General features: G+C 43.1%; 1 protein-coding gene across 2 annotated transcripts in view; it reads right to left on the bottom strand.

Annotated features, from left to right (window-relative positions):
• CYFIP1 (cytoplasmic FMR1 interacting protein 1) overlaps positions 1 to 9,960 on the bottom strand; it is an 80,358-nt gene extending 70,398 nt beyond the window's left edge. The window contains exon 1 of one of the 2 annotated variants that reach the window (XM_074908192.1): positions 9,764 to 9,960. The gene's annotated coding sequence lies outside the window, so the exon portion shown is untranslated. The remainder of the gene's footprint in view (positions 1 to 9,763) is intronic. The other variant, XM_074908183.1, reaches the window with a different exon arrangement.
• Positions 9,961 to 16,846: the final 6,886 nt, after the last annotated feature.

Here is a 16,846-nt window from a genome sequence, read left to right as displayed (position 1 = left end):
ATTCTGATTCAATATTCTGTGTAACTTTTCTGCTCAAATTAAACCATAAGACTCTGATCACAAAAGGCCCTTGTGAAGGGAAAAGCTAACAAAAGGAATGGATTTTCTCTTCCAAGAACAGCACAGCAATTACTATAATATTCACTTTTCTTTCAAACTTCCAAGATCCCTCTCAGTTCTCTTTTAATTAAGCTTCAAAAGCCTCAGCTGTTCAGCTGCATACCTATCAATTCATACTGAGCAGAAAATATTTTAACAGACTGATAACTGAAGTGCTTCACAGAACAGCAATGCGCTGGATCTTCTCCTTTTGAATGCTCTTTTTCTGTGCTCTGGAGGGCACAATCTGTATTTTTGCCAAGGGGATCAGCGTAGGATGTTCCTTTTGGGACCGGAGCTCCTCTTCGTTCCTAAGCAACAGATTTGCATAAGCCAAAGGAGAAAAGAAAAATGCTTTTTCACATCATTTACCGGTCTGCCTAATTAAAGTAAAAGACAGAAGAAAGCAAACAGCAGCTGACAGTTCTTTGTGCAACAGATTTGACATACTGTTAGGCTTTCAAAAATACATCTGTGATTGGAATAAAAAAAGGCTCAATAGGTGCAAAAGAGAAACAAAAATTCCAGCACTGAATTATGCCATCCCAGCACCATAGCAAGTCCCAGAAGAATGGCCACATAATGGAAACAATTAATTTAGTATTAGACTCCTCCGGGGCAGCATGGCTCACTAAATGCTTTGCCCTGCCATTGGAGGGGCACATAGGGGGAACAAAAGCAGACACAGATTTGGGGGAAAATGTAAGGCGAAAGCACAGAAAATTATTTTGGGGGGGATTTCTTTTTTACAAAATCTCGACTTCTCAAAGAAAAATCTCTTTGTGTTCAGTCACATGTGATTTTTTCACACAACCTTCTTCATTAACGTAGCCTACATTGCTACTTGTCCAGCTTCTGTCCCCTGCAGGGAAACGTCAGGACAAGCAAACCCCATCACTTTACAAAAGCAATACCTATGCTATGACTGTGCAATCAAGGTTCAATCACCCAGTGATACTCCAGTCTTATCACCTCGAATTCTGTGCAGTATCAGATACTTTGGCAAGCAGTGGCAGTGCCATTAAAGCAACCTAAAAAGCCATGCTTTCATGAGTCACTACTGTTCCTTCCTCCCTCCCTCCCATAAGATAATCAAGGTCAGGACACCGCTGTTAACAATGCTGTCATGCAGCTGAAACGGCTCGCTGACACACAGACCACCAGCACTCAGATGACAATCAGTCACATTTGTCAAGCAACTATAGGCGTTCTTTTCCAACGTCCTGGATGAATTCGAGCACATTTCCATGGACATGAAGGCCTGACACTCTACTATCATCACAACAGGTTACAAACGGGAACTCTCAGGCTCTTTGGACGAAGCCTACATCAAGACTGGTGAGCCAGCGAGTAGGACAGCATCACCTTTCTTGATGCCTGCCACCCAGTGCAGGTCTACTAGCTACTCCCTTTTAAAGCATCAGTAAGAAAACTCTCCCACATTTAGAGAGCACTGTGTAACCCTAGCACTCCTGTATCATAGTACAAGGCTGGAGTCGCTATATTCTTGCTAAGACTGGGTTTATCTTTTCCCACTGTGTTAGCAGTCAGCAGTAGCACATGGACAAACACGTACTAATTCTACAGCAGCAGCACCTGCAGTGGACAATGCAGCAAGTTATCACCAGGCATTCTGACAGGCAGCCTGGCTAGTACTACGCACCCTCAGTATCATTCCATATCTTGGAGCTTTGGAGGACAGATGCAACTTCCTGATGACAAAATGTAGGGTCAAATGCTATCCCCATGCAAGAATCTCAAGTGCTGTGAGATGCACACACTTCAAAAATGGGAAACTGATTCTGCTCATCCCCTGCTCATTTTGTTTGAGAATCCATTACGATGACATGGGAGAAGCCTAACCCTGTCAAGTTTGCTCCAAAGGCATCCCACGCATGTGAACAAGGAGGGAGGGCCTGTTGCTGCAGCCTGATCTGCAGCATGCAACCCCCTATGCAATGGTACTTGTGCTACAAGAATTCACAGAGTGGTTTTGCTTGCTTTGTTTTATCTGTGTCACCAGCCTTAAAGTCACCAATATAAAATTTTTAAAATCTGTTATTGGTGGGGTTAGATGGCTGAGAGGGTTGGTGCTGATTTACCAATTAATTCTTACAGTGCTGAGTCAGTTCTGAGTGAATATGGAAAAAAATTTATTAATCCTAAATGTATGTACATATTAAAAACCCTTCTGCAATATTTGGCCTCTCTTCAGGCTGGAATGAAGTTAAAGATTTCACTAATCTCATTCTAGGTTAGGCACGCCGAGATCTGGTTTGCTACACTTATTTGCCTCACCCCTTTAATAGTCCCTGATAGTACGTATTTGAGTTGCAACCACAACTTACGTTTTGCTTGTCCTTCAACTTCCAGTTCTTTCTTCTTACTGCTTCTTGACTACCTCCCTCCCCTTCTCCTTTTCATGTTGTTTTCCTTTCACCCAGTTTACTCCGGCCCTCCCTTGTCATTTAATCTTGTTTTGCTGCTTTGGCCATTTTGCTGTGCCGCTGCTACTGTTACCTCCTGCAGCTGTTCCCAAGACGGATTTCTTCCATACTTCTGTTTCTCATTCGTCCTGCTGCTGCAGGGGTATGTTAGGAAGCAATACTGCACCACATTGCTTTGGGCAAGACTAAAGTTTAGCATGGAAGCTTACTACTGAAGCACAGCATGTTCAGCAACTGTGAAAACCTCTCTCTCATTTCTTAGCAAAGATAAGATTCTCAGTGTAAGGATTCTCAAAGGAGGAGGAAGTAAGCAGCAAGAGCAATAACCACCCCAGAAAGGAGAAAGTATGTGCACAAGGAGTTAACCTGGCTGACACAGCACCTTTCATCCTGCAGAAAGCCTACCGTCACAGACTGCTCATGCTCAGGCCTATTCAACATGGCCTTGGTTGGTTGTCCTTTGTATCTGGTGTGGAGGGACTGCTGTTACCGTGATCAAAAAGGGCATACCTTTGTGCTTATGCTGAAAGGGGCAGTGGATAGGGTGGGCTGAGCACCAGTCTGCCACATTACAGATAAGGGAGATGAACCACAAAGATCGAGAGAAAGACAAGAGTCTCGAATCTTTCTATTTCAATCTAATGAACAATACAACCCCTCAGCCTTAGACAAACCATTTAATCATGTGAGCTCTTGAACTGTATTTTATTTCACAAGACTGGAGAAAAATAAAGAAGGAAATATTGTTTTCTCAGAGAGAAGGAGGATAGCATTCTCTTCCCAATCCCAGTTCCAGACATGGTTGCTCCAGGATCAGCCTTACCGCTTCTTGCCAGAGCCTGCCTGGCAGCAGCCCCTGCCTGCAGAGTGACCGCCAGCCATGGCACCGCTGCGGGCAGCTGCCTGTGTAGGGGCAGCCCCCACGATTCCCTTCCACAGTGCCTCGCATTATGCATCCTGCTCAGTCTTACAGCATGTGCCCCCCGACAACATGACAGGCATTAACTACATCCAGCAGGCTTTTTCAATGCAAACCTGCAGCTGAAGCTCTGGCTTTGGCACTGCCTTATTATAAGTTAAATGAACAAAGGCTTCAATTAAAAAATGACACTTTAAAACAGAGGCTGTGTGCTGTCATTCCCACTCCTTCCCTCTACCTGTAAGTACTTAGTAAGTCAACAACACAACTCTCTCAACTTTCACTTAAGCAAAAAAAGCTACACTGCTTTATCTGAAAAAATAAGTTGGAAAATATTTTAGGTGAATTTGTACTATTCATGTTTAAAAGTAGCTTTCTATTTAATATCCAACACAGTACGAGAACAATGTACAATTTTGCATCATTACAGTATTTTTAAAAGACAGGTTTCAGAAGCTGATAACAAAAATGTACCAGTAGATGTATTTCAGGGAGAGGGGAAAGAATCAGACAAGAAGTTATAATTTCATAGTTCTTGTAAAAAATTAAGGACATACTACAGGACAGGGTGGAGGAAAAAGCGGAAATCAGATAATAGCTTTTAGTTTCTTAAGCAATTTTATTCTTCTAAAAAAGTTCATTATCTGTAACATTTTATACTTTCATTTTCATACATGAACATATGCAGTTCCAGTGAAAATTCACTGAAAGCTTTACTGCTGCTGTCACCCAATAAGCATCCACATCTATCTTGAGCAATGTGTCATGACAGTTTACCTGAACTTTGCATTCAGGATGTATAATTCAGTGTATTCTCCTTATTGATTTAATATAGGTCAGTGAACCCACTTAAAATAATTACAGCTATACTGAAAGACTATAAATCAAGATCAGGTCTATAGCATTTATATTTCCTGCCAACAAAGTGTCCATGTCCCTGTCAAAATTTAAGTATTTTAAAGTGACATACAGCACTACCATATTTTTATCTAAACGCTGGAAACAAATCTCTCATATATCAGTAGTGCACAAAGTAAGCATCTCCAAAAGCTCCTTGTACCATTTATACAGCTGGAATCACTACTCAGCACGTCAACTTGAGACTCATGTCCTAACATAAAACCACAGTACTATTTGTTTCCAAAACCAAAAACACCATTTAATTTGTTTCTTTTACTTAATACTGTATTCATTCATAAGAACATTAGTGAGACTCAACCCTGCTAATCATTTGTAGAGTGTTATCTAGTAATCATATGTCTACACACTGCCTGAAGTCTTAAGATGCCTTGCAGTGGAGGGAGGCGTGGGGGAATGGTATTTTTTGCATCAGATGAGTAATTCTTGCCTTTAAAAAAGTTGCTCGGTCCTTCTACTGTCTCCTGACCAACAACATTCCTGAAAAGCAGACCTGCAGAAACCAGCCCTGTGAGAGACTTGCTTAGAAACACCCCATTAAACTAAGAAAATCTCCCAACATCTGGTCCAAGTATAGAGAAGTCACGAAACTTCACTCCATGGGTAACCACTTTGTAAACCAGGAGTGCTCACGAACCAGGGAAAGGAGGGCACCACAGCTGCTGCCCTGGCATTTACCTCTAATGAAAGCAAAACCAGAAGCATCAGTTCCTCATGTGTTACCCAATTACTTAAAATAAGAAAAGCTTTAATGAAGTCAGCAAGTAGAACCTCTCCTCTCACAGAGGACATTCGCTTTAAGCTGTGCATATGTCAGGGCACCTGTCCCAGCAACACCCACGCAGAACCATGGAGCAACCACTCAACTGCAGGACCACCATGTTCACCTTTACTTCTCTCTGATTATTAAGAAGTTTAATGGGGACCTCACAGCATGACTGTGAGGGTTGCAAATCCACACCTAGCAGACCACAGCTGGGTAAGTCCCACACAGGGAGTGCTCAGCAAGCAGCTCATTTAGCTACGAAGGGCTTTCCACCCTGTAAGCCCTCTCTGAGCTCAGTGCCTCACCTGGCCATGAGACTGATGCCCTACTGGGGTCCCTGCCACACGGAGCAGAGGTCTTGCAGAATGAAACAGCTACAGAAGATGCGAGGAAGGGATATGGCAGCAGGGCACAAATGCTGCTCCTAGCTACCCCTGGGAGCAGGGACCACCACCTCCCAGACAGGAAGGCTTAGAGAGCTGGGCTCCCTCCCCAGCACCCCCAGCCAGATCTGCTCTAAACTCTGCTGCTTGCAACCTTAAACCACCTCTCCCACAATGGTCTTTCTCTAGAAAGGCTACACAGCTATAAATTCACTTGCTGTCCTGCTGACGGTCAGCCTGACAGGAGAGGGGTTTCTACTGAGGTGGCAAATGTCTGACAACTATTTGTGCCACACCCACCTTTACCACAACCCTACTTTTTGCAGTCCAATACTGCCACTTCTTCCAAAAAACAATGAACTGTTTCAAGACAGGATTTTCTCCACAACACACACATTTATGAATGCAGATATATTTATAGACAGAGAGCAAACGGTATGTACTGACACTGAGAAAATCTTTTAAGTCCTAGGAAGAAAACAAGCTTCAGGGTTGGTTTTTTTTGCCATTGTGTTTATGAGAGACAAGGAGCTAACCAAGAGATGAGTTGCAACATTTTTGGTGTGAATATAGAAAGATTATCTGCTATTTTGGACTCTCTGCCTTCCTGTAGCAAGTCTCATCAATACATCATACATTAATTTTACCACTAGAAAGGTAGGTGATGTGGATTAATGGAATTACACCTAAAGCAAGCAAATCAATACACACTCAGTTATAAGTACTACACAGCAAAGCACAACCTTGAGCCCTGCAAACATCAGCTTCTAAGAATGGATGTATAGTAAAGAGGAATCCTAAACTGATGTCTGTAACATAAGTACCATGACTAAATTCTTAGTAAGTTTTTTTAGTTATACAATCCTATTTCACAATGTTGAAATGTCCTTCTTTCCTGTTACTGTGTCAGATATGCACACATGCACAAAAAACCAGACAAATATAGGTGGCTTTCATTTGCTATGTATTCAAATAACAATGTAGCCAAAAACTAGCAGAATGCTCTGCAAGAATCAGGTCTGTCAGAAGCCGCTTGTAACAAGATATATGTTCTAAATATCAACAGTTTCCGAATCTGTTATATTTACTGCTCCCTCTCTGTGCCATCTAGCTAAGAGCATGTCCAAATGGAAGCTCAGGACTGTTTAAATGAATCACATTCCCAAGTTCATGGATGGACCCACCCCCAGCCATTCATGCTTGGGTTGTGCCAGGCTTCTGCAGCATCCCCAGGTAAACAAGTGCTTAATTTGGTTCAGGAATAATTGCTTATTAAGTTGGGGCTTGTCATCGTACCTACATCTATTTATAAATGCATAAATAATAAAAATTCAGAAACTTGCACTGTCACTGTTTCGAGAGAAGCAAAGTTAATCATAAGGCTGACTTCCGATTCACTATGACATAACACACCTCCCAACATTAAAGTTTATTTTACTTGTTGGTACAGCAAAGGAACCACATGAAGAACTTGCCCCGAGAACGTAGAGCAACGACTGTAAAATTAAATTGTCTTGATGCGCACATGTGTGGAAATTACGCTAAAATTAATTCTCTTGTATAGCACTGCAAGCAATTCTAGCAGCTTTCAGGTTAAAGGATGAATAAAACTGAATCCAAGAAAAGGAGCTTTGTGGGGATTTTTTGTTCCATCTTTTTATTCCAGCTTTGCAGCTCAAATCCAACTGCCCTGAACCTTCCAACCTCAGCCTGAGTATCTTGGCAATCTCTGAGAAATATAACAAAAAATAAAAACACCCAGATGATTCTGAAGAGAGTTATGACAAGATTGTAAAACCTATCCTCAGGAACAAGCCACCTTCCAAGACACCTCTCTCTCAGAACGAAAAAACAAAGCACTAACCAAAACTTAAGGAGTATATCAGACAAACTTCTAACCTAAAACACGTAGCCAGAGCAGATAACTGTTAATTATTTAATTATAATTTAAAGTCTGTGTAATGGGCCAACAGAACTTGTGGGTTCAAGCCCAGGGGCTGATTTCCACCTAAGGCAAACTAAAGAAACAAGAATTAAGAATTTTATTAATGAACACTTTAGATATTACAGATATGTCATTAAAGGACTACCAGTTTTTTGTAAGTCACACATTCAGAAGTTAAGAACTGGATTGTCTGTGGAGCATTTCCTTTCTTATAATGGAGAACTTTTTTTTTAAACAATGTATGTAATCCAGCTCCACTTAGGTTTAGATTTTGTGATATCTATTAAGTGACAAGTTTTAAATTAACACTGCTGAACAAATTTCAAACACCACTCCACTCTCCTCATCATGATCCTCAACAGGGATTGACCAAATCCAAGGTCTGTAAACAAAACACATGAAGTCCTACTCATCTTCAGCAGGGAGGTGGGGCGGCATTATTTTTCTAAGATTCAGAGATGTTTATTCTTTAAACAAATTAGGTATAGCAATCTGAAAACCACAAAGTACAATTGAACTATTCCATCAATCAAATAGTCCTTTACAAAAAAAAAAAATCTCTAAGCTGCTGCAGGGAAGGACTACTGTACGTTTCTTAAGAGGGCAATCTGAGCAAGCTTTGACAATACAGGGACTAAGCCTTCCTGCTATATCCCAACGCTGTACAGGCTGCTTCCGAATTCCTCCTCCTCCTTCCTGGCAGCTACAGAGACACAGGCTGACTACACCAGCCAGACTTCACAGACCAGTTGGCTGAGAATACTTAAAGAGCCTTTTACGTCAGATCAGGAGAAACTCTGTGTCTACAAATGAAAAAAAAAAAAAAAAAAAAATTCTTAAAAGGTGAAAGTAGGACTTAAATAAAGCCAAGAACCAGAACACATAAGGACTAGCAGTGCATTTTCTAGCATATAGCTCAGAGATACTCAGTCTGAGCATAAAACAGTTCATGTAAGCACAATTAATATAAACATCATCCAGAGATCATGGAATTGCATTATGTTGTTATTATAAGTTCCACTTTGAAAAACACACTAACCAGCAACACTGCAGATGTACACGTTCAGTAAGCTTATTATAATAAGTTATGGCAAATAAGCAACTGGAACACAATAAGGACTGGAATTGCTCATTAGTTTAAGCTTTGCATTTCCCACAGTTTACAGCAAAGGGTGGTATAGACCTTATAATTAAGAAGAAATTCTTCCAGACATCTTTCCTCCCCCTCCAATGCACACTCTCCAGCCACCACTTCAGGCAGACTGGCTACATCCACAAAGGCAACCTCCTCCTAACAGTCTCCCTGGCCCAAACAACCATTTACATGCCTAAATGCTCCTCAAACCTGACATCAAACAGCACAGGAATAAAAATCAAGGCAGTGAGAACCTACTGAACGGCCAAGTCAATTAGCAGAGTTGCTGATGAACTCACACAGATGAAGTACATGTCTGTCTCTATCTCTTTGCTTGTCAGAGACAGATAGGCGCGGGATGGGGTACCAGACCATCCATCTGGGGAGTTTCGTGCTTACATTTCTGCTTTCACTATAGTTATTTTAACTGGATAAAACTCAGCTTCCTCGAGACAAAGTTACTCTATGTCCTTAGACAGACACTAGATCATCAACTTCATCTGAAGAGCGGGATGAACTTGCATAGGACTTTTTACTTTTATTTTCTTCCCCATCTGATCCGCTCCTGGACAACCTAGGAAGCAGAACTCCGACCACCCTTGTGTTACAGACACACTGGCTAACCGTGAGAGAGAACTCAGACCCCCATGCCCAGAAGAAGAGACTAAAATTGTCTTTTAGGTCACAACGAACCCCTGAGGCTTCACCCACCGGCGGGGCCCGCCTGAGGGAACGGCCACCTGCTTGTTGCGTGCCTGCCGCCAACCCTTCCCTCCCCTTCCCGCCGCCCCGCCACAGCCGCGCCTCCGGGGCGACGCCCGGCACCCCGGGGCCCGGCTCCGCCCGAGCAGCGCCGGCCCCGGCCCCGGCCCCTCCAAGCCGACGGCCCCGGGGAGGCCCCGCAGGCCCGGCCCCGCAGCTGGCGGGCGGTCAGCCTGGGGGAGCGCCAAAAACAGCGCGGGGCGGGGGGAACAAATAAATCAACCATAAGCGTATGGGGCTGGCGGCGACGAGCGAGAGGGGCCGCGGAACCGCCCGGCGCCTCCGATAAAGCGCCCATTAACGGGGGAGGGGGTGAAGCCACCGTCGCCGCCGGAGGGACGGTCCCCCCGCGACGGGCAGGCCGCTCCCGGGCCCGGGGAAGTGCTCACCCGCTCGCCGCCGGCTCCCGGGAACGGCGCTTCCCGGCGGCGGGAGGGGCTCGTCTGTCCGCCCGCCCGGGGGCTCCGCTCGGCCCGGCCCGTCCGCCGCCGCCGAGGGTCGCGTCGGCCCGGCGGCTCCGCTCCTGGGCCGCGCCTGGCGGGGAGTTTCCTGTCTGAGTCACTTCAACCGGGAGCTGCGCAGGGAAACACCCTTCCTGCCGCTCCAGCTCCTCCTCCTCCCGCCTCATCCCAAACCTGCCGCCCCTTTCCCCCCCCGGCAGGCTCCGGCGCCGGCTCCTCCTCCTCCTCCTCCTCCTCCTCCCGCGGAGCCGTCCCGGGGCTGCCGCAGGCGGCGGAGCCGCGGGCTGGGCTGCCAGGGCCTGAGCTCCCTCCTTGCTTTTAACGAAGGCGACCCTTTCCGCGCCTGAGGCACAGGGAAATCTGTATATATAAAACGACAAATGTATCTCTAAGAGGCCCGCGCTCCCGCCGCACTTGTATCCAAAGCAGAGAAAGTCCGACGGGGCGCCGGGGTGCCCCCAGCATCACCGCAGCGCCCCACCCCCCGCGGGGAAATCCAGCGTCCCGGGACTCTGGGCTCGGCCTAAGAAGTTTCCACTTTTACACTCTTGGAAGGATGGCGAGGGAAAGAGCCCAGCAGGGCCTAAATCCTAGAGGAGCAAAGAGGATCCCGTAGGAAACCCTTCCAGATGTCCTCTAGAGGGTGCTCGTGCCTGTCTTACCTGCATCCGAAATGCCATTGTTGATTGAAACTAAAAATAGAAAAGCCAAGAAGGGCTGTTTCCCACTGTCTGCTGACAACCTCCCGCTTTTATTTATCTGTAAAACACAACAAACACGTCCATAACTTGCGCATTCTTAACTTTTCTTACCTTTTCCATGCAATGTGCTTTCATTTCAAGTTCTGTTTTTATTTCTTCAAGATTCACCTAAGGAACTCGATGCTGCACCACAAAATGAAACTGCCAGCTCTTTTTCACTGAAGTTTGTCAAGATTATTCTTTCCATCCACTATTTCATGGCAGACAGAATCCACAAACCTACTATACGTAAGGTTACAGTCGGTTGACAGCATGGGAACATCCAAACAATTTTTCCCCAAAGCCTACTTCCTTGTCTTTGACTGCTTCAAGTTGCATCCAACATTTATTTCATTTACTCTTGTAAATCCGCTCTAATCATCAACAAACTACACAGTATTGCTGCAGCAAGCAATTTTGGGTCTCTCTTTTCAACAGCTGTTAGTAGTACACTGTGCTATTACTGATTTTTGTGCTGAGAACAGACTAATTAGTCCTTTACTTAATCTATTGTTTTTCTCAAACAAGTTTCCACTGTATTAAGTTGCCTTAAATAGCCTTTTTGTAACAGCATCTACAAGAAAGCCTTTGGAAAGTTGGGATAAATTGTTAAACCCCCTAATTCTCATTATTTCAAGTACTCTCTAATCCAATTATTCCACCCATTCCGTATCATCAAGAATTCCCACAGTTTGTGAAGTTATGCATCACTACAAAATGTTATTGTTACCATTTCATCATATCACAGACACATCTTCACAGTCATATTTTTGCCAGTGCTGCAATATAGTCTTTTCTATGAAACAATTTCGTTTCTAGGATGTGGCTGCTTATTGTTCTTCTGATGGTTTGTTTATATTCATAAGTATTTCGAGTGCATATACCGAATTAATGAGTTTCACCCATCACAGCTTCTTATCAGCCTAGCTTCTAAACCCAGCACAAGCAAAACTGTAAAACACAAGCAGAGTAGGATGCTTTGTTTCTAAAACGACAGCTGACGCTGTCCAGTGCAATTCATCCTACGCCCTTTCCACAAACCCTGATTGCAGCGATGAGCTCACTCAGGTAAAGAATAACCCACCTCCGTAAAAAAGGGATTGCTTTTGTTTCCTTGTCCTAGGTGAATGCAAATTCAGCACAGTCTTGCCTTGATGCAGACACTCGGCCAACATCAGCAGCGAGACCTCCATTACCAAGCCACAGCAGAGCAGCAAGGGCAGGGCACTCGCTCCATGCAAAGTCAAAAGCTCCCAGCAAGATCGGATCAAGAGCACCTTGCCCCAGACGGGCGACGCTCCACACTGCTCCAGTGCCGGACTGCCACCGAGCTCCCGGCCTTGCCGAAAGGCGCCTGGTGCCAGGAGCCTGCATTAAATGCTGCTTTGCATTTAAGCAAGGTGCTGCCAACCAGTGCAATAAGAGCGTGTCCTGAGGACTGGCTGGTGCCCTGGGTCTTGCTATGCTCCTTCTCAAGGAACTGAGTGGCCGAAAGAGTTACTTCCCCGCTGCTGGAGCAATCTGCTCTTTATTAACGTTCCCATACTCAAATTTAGAGCTACCCATAGGATCAGATAAAATAATACCGACAATAATTGATGGTGACATGCAGCTAGTCAAGTTTTGTGCTGTTCTTCTATTATTTGATACTGGAATTAGAGGACAATCACATTTTACCATCGGGATGTCTATGTTCTCATGTAACACGAGGCATGCTTACCAGAACCCCTTTAAAAGAGCCCACGTCACACCATTCCAGCTGCCCGATTTAATTCTGTAATGGCCCCACGACTCCCTGCCCTTTCCAATTTCAGTACTGCAATTACAGTACTTGATTAAAGGCATTCAGCAGGCCTCTGTGACCTGCTTCTCCCTCTACTATATTCATCTTTCTTAATTATCCTTGTCACACTGAACACAGGCATGCCTTCTGGGCCTAGGTAAAGATGTATGTATCTACATACTCCCAAACAAGCCATTAACTGATCTCCTATCCACTGAAGTTAAATGTGGTTTTTATGAGGCCAATAGCTAGACTTAGGATCTCAAACAGCCCTTTCTTGGGTGGTATTTATTTAAACCTGATATTTAACCCATGCCTGTCAACAATCCTAGGTGAGATCTATAACACTTATGTATCATGCTCCTGGCAATTTATGTACCCTACACCTAAACTAGATGAACATCAGATAATATGGTCATAACAAGCTTAATGCAATTGTCTGCAGACTAGATAAAGCCTTTGTTCAAGGCACTGTGCTAGCCACAGACACCCACAAGTCTGCTTCCTGAATTCCAGCTATTTTCATTTTTATTTCTTTCTCTGGGCTTTATTTATCCGAAGTCGGTGAAAGAAAATCTTCCACAAGAGCCCACAGAAATCCACAGAAGACTTCCATTCCACAGCAGCCTGAGAGATTCAACAGGAATCTCATGGTCCTGCCAGGAGGTATTTGCCATGTCTAAGGTGCTGATGTACTCTGTGGTTCTGCACATTTCCACTCTGACATTTTAGCGATTAAGCTTAATAGCATATCTAGCTTTTTTGTTTGTTTTTTAAACCTGCTGAGTCCACAGAAATCTTTTCATCCACAGAAAATAGGTAAGGCAGCACAGGCAACTGTCATGACCTGACCCAGAAAAGTATTTATGAAGTCACAACAGGCAATGGCTGCAATGACTCCAAGAACAGGACATGATGCAAAACTACAAACAAAGAAAATCAGTTTAAAATTAAATCCAATCTCTAGCAACACCAGCCACTTGTCCATATTCTAAAGTACTGAACAAGATTTTTCGCACAAGAAGTCAGTACAGACTTCATTCAGTGTCAGACATGGCAAACGGTTTAAAGCATAGCAAGGCTACAGAAAGATTACATGCTTCCACACTACATAAAACAAACCCATTGTTCCACCTCTCAGGAGGAGACAGATGCCTACGTAAAGGGCACAGCACTTGGGAAAGCTTAAGTGGAAGAGACGAGTAGAAAGCAGCAAGTGTCTCAGAAGTCTCAGTGAGCAGCAAGCTTAGAAAATGAGAACCTGCCCACAGCAGGAAGCCTGCCCAGCTACATTAAAAGTAACTCCTACCATCACTGTCAGGAGCTCTCCACCAGGCCTTACGCAAATGCAGAGCGATCTGCTCACCTACACCTACCTCTGACTCCAGGAAAAGCCAGATTCCTACCCCTGGGAGCACACATGCTGCCAAGAGCACAGCTGACAACAGCACGCATGTTGCATATTCATAAATATCCACCAGCAGCCGATGACACATGCAAGCACTCTGGCTCCCATTTCCCTCCAAGTGCTAAATGCCACCATCTCAAATGGATCTGAGCAAGCAGGGTTTCCTAGTTCTGCTTTCCAGCTCCCTGAAACACTAGACAAAAGTTCTGTTGCTAACTCTGAGGGATTTAACTCTTCATCTGTGTAACAGCCATGTCCCCCACCCTGCTTTCCAAGAATGCTGCACACTGTGCAGAGCTCACCTGCTGACTCCCCAACAGACATTAAGGATGAAACCCCTTCTCGAGTCTATTATAAATTACATCCACTTTGCTCATGCAGAACATCAGTACAGAAACTAGGGCGCGGATGTCAGAGGCAATTCACCCCACCCACTCTTCACCCTGCTGGTAACTTTATTACCCATCTAGACCCCAAGACGTGCGATCCCCTACAGCTGTCCCAACAATAAATGCACACTGCAGCAACAAGACACTGAACGATCCTATAAATATGAATGGTATCAGTGAGGAAAGTGTGTTTGTAAGTGTGCAAAAGAGTATAGGAGGAAAGCTGGAAAATTTGTAAATCTCTGGAGTTAATAAGTTTAAAAAGCATGTCAGAAGGATGTTTTTATATTTTTAATCAGCCTTCAATTCAGAGACACTATCTTTAATCTATGCTACCATGGAAACCATGCAATCAACAACTGGTTGCTAACTTTTTTTAGATCAATAGCTTGACACAAGCAAAAGTCCTCAAGGACCTAGTGGTTAATCAGGTGTCATTAAAACTAAACAGCAAAGGAAGCATTAGAGAATTTACTAAATCTGCAGTAAAATATGGCCTAAAAATTACAGAAGCCCACAGAAAAGGAAGAAAAGTAGTGAATCAGATAGATAAAGGCTTCTATGCTGCAAATTTTATGGAAGTTAAAGAGAACAAATAAAGGTGGAAATGAAGTATAGATGAAACTGACAGCATCCAATAATGCAGGGTGTTCTTTTCCAAAGAATTTTTAGACATCAGACATAACATCTTACTGTGAATAATATAATCTTCTCTAATACCACCTAATCAAATCTTTACTTTTAAGCACCCAAATCCATGTTTGCCATTCCATCCGTATCAGTGCTGCTTTTAAAAGCCACTCACTTATCCCTTGTACATCATTTAAGTACTTACTCTCATATTTCAAAAACCCAAGCAGGCCTTTTTGTATTTATCATAAAGCAGAAGAATATGGCTGAGACTAGGATCTAACAGTTTTTTCTCTTTCTACTTTCAAGTTCTCTAGGATCAGAATAGTCTGGCTATGACTATAACCAGATAATGAGTTACTGCAGGAGAGAAAACATAAAAACCTCTATACTAATTATTTTTTAAACTATAATTATTTCTTTATGCTTTTTAAATCAGACATAATTAGGGGAAAACACAAGACTTCTGTCATTTAAATACAGATTAACCCTTTGATATTATGAAAGCAACAACCATGAGCTCAGAAAGAGATCAATTAATAAAATTCCCTTGAAATATTAAGCTCTGCCACCTAGTGGGCTTTTTAAAAAATGTGGTTTTCAATTAGAAGATAGCCCCCTTGGAAGCATATTTTTTAATGCCTTCTTTTAGCTCGACTTGACAATTTACAAAAAAATAGATTATGGTAGAATCCCCTTAAATCTATACATGCATGCAATAAATTAGGCCTCATTTTTCTAACATCTGCAATTGCTTACGTGAAATTCTAGAAGTGCAAGTAAAGCATACTCAAATGCAAGGTCCTCTCCATTAAACAGGAAGAGTATCCAAAAATTAAGATTCAAATCAATTCAGACAGAACTCAAAAATGGGAATTTGGAAACAGGGTCAAAAATGTCCAGAAGGAATGGACCCAGGACAGACACATAAAGAAATACGTAAAGAAATCAGAAAAAATTACAAGGAAATGTGAGCAAATAAACAGCTAAAATATCCCAAAACTCACTAAGAGCTTTCTTTTTCCCCAAAGAGATAAATAGCCATTTTAACTACTACCAGGGGAGTGATGAAAAGGTCCTGGTGGCATTACACGGCATGTACACTAAAAGCAAGGACTTATTTTTCTGTGGTTCTAAAGGAAGAGAAAGGGATGCCATACAACAGACTCATTCAAGGGAATCTGTTAGCTGAGTATTACTGACACACAAAAAGCTAAGCATGGAGGATGTCCATGACTAGAATTGGCCAACATTGCCAGAGCTAGATTTTCCACTGTGCTTTAGTGACAGCAGGAGAGCAAACAAGTATTAGAAACTGGCTGAAAAATGGTGTGTAGGCATTACCCACCTCTCCCTGCAGAATGCAAGGTTAATTCCTTGCAGGAAATTGGGTGAAAGAGTAAAATCTTTCACTTGCATGCGGTCTTTCAAATAAAATAAGTAAAATCTGCAAAGGGATTTACTAGGAATTATTGTTTCAACACACGAAGGATTGAAGGATTTTTTCTCCCCTATCTAGAAATTATTATCCAAGGTAAGTCTATGAAAAGCAGTCATTTCACTGAAGGTAACCACTGTGTAGAAAGGAGAAATAAAGCAACCACTTGTTAGATTCTTTTAAAAAAAGCACAGAGTACTAGACATACATATAGCCAAAACATAGCGAACCAGTGCATACAAACACTGAACTTCCAACCACAAGTATGCCTTTTAAAACTATCAGTATGCTATTCAGTATTAATCTGAGCAAGAAACAGTTAACAAAACATACACACTGTCTGTCTCTGCATGCAATAAATACCAAGGAATTTCAAATGAGAGCCAGTCATGGTAAACTGGAAGTACAAATTACTTTTCTTAATAGGTGTTCACCTACCACAAAAAGCATCCACTTGGAAAAGTGTGTCATGTGGTAGCAGAGTTTATACAACAGCAGGTATAATACAAACATAATGTTCTCCATAGGAAAACCTCCACTGAAGCAAAAAAGAACACGCTACAAGGCAGCAGAAAAAGCTTCCTAGTGTTATACTTTAAAAAAAAAAAAAAATTCCTAAAACC

Source organism: Athene noctua, chromosome 1 (assembly GCF_965140245.1).
Source record: "Athene noctua chromosome 1, bAthNoc1.hap1.1, whole genome shotgun sequence".
Classification (NCBI taxonomy): Eukaryota; Metazoa; Chordata; class Aves; order Strigiformes; family Strigidae; genus Athene; species Athene noctua.
The sequence above is the reverse complement of the archived record's forward strand: the minus strand, read 5'-3'. Positions and strand labels throughout refer to the sequence as shown.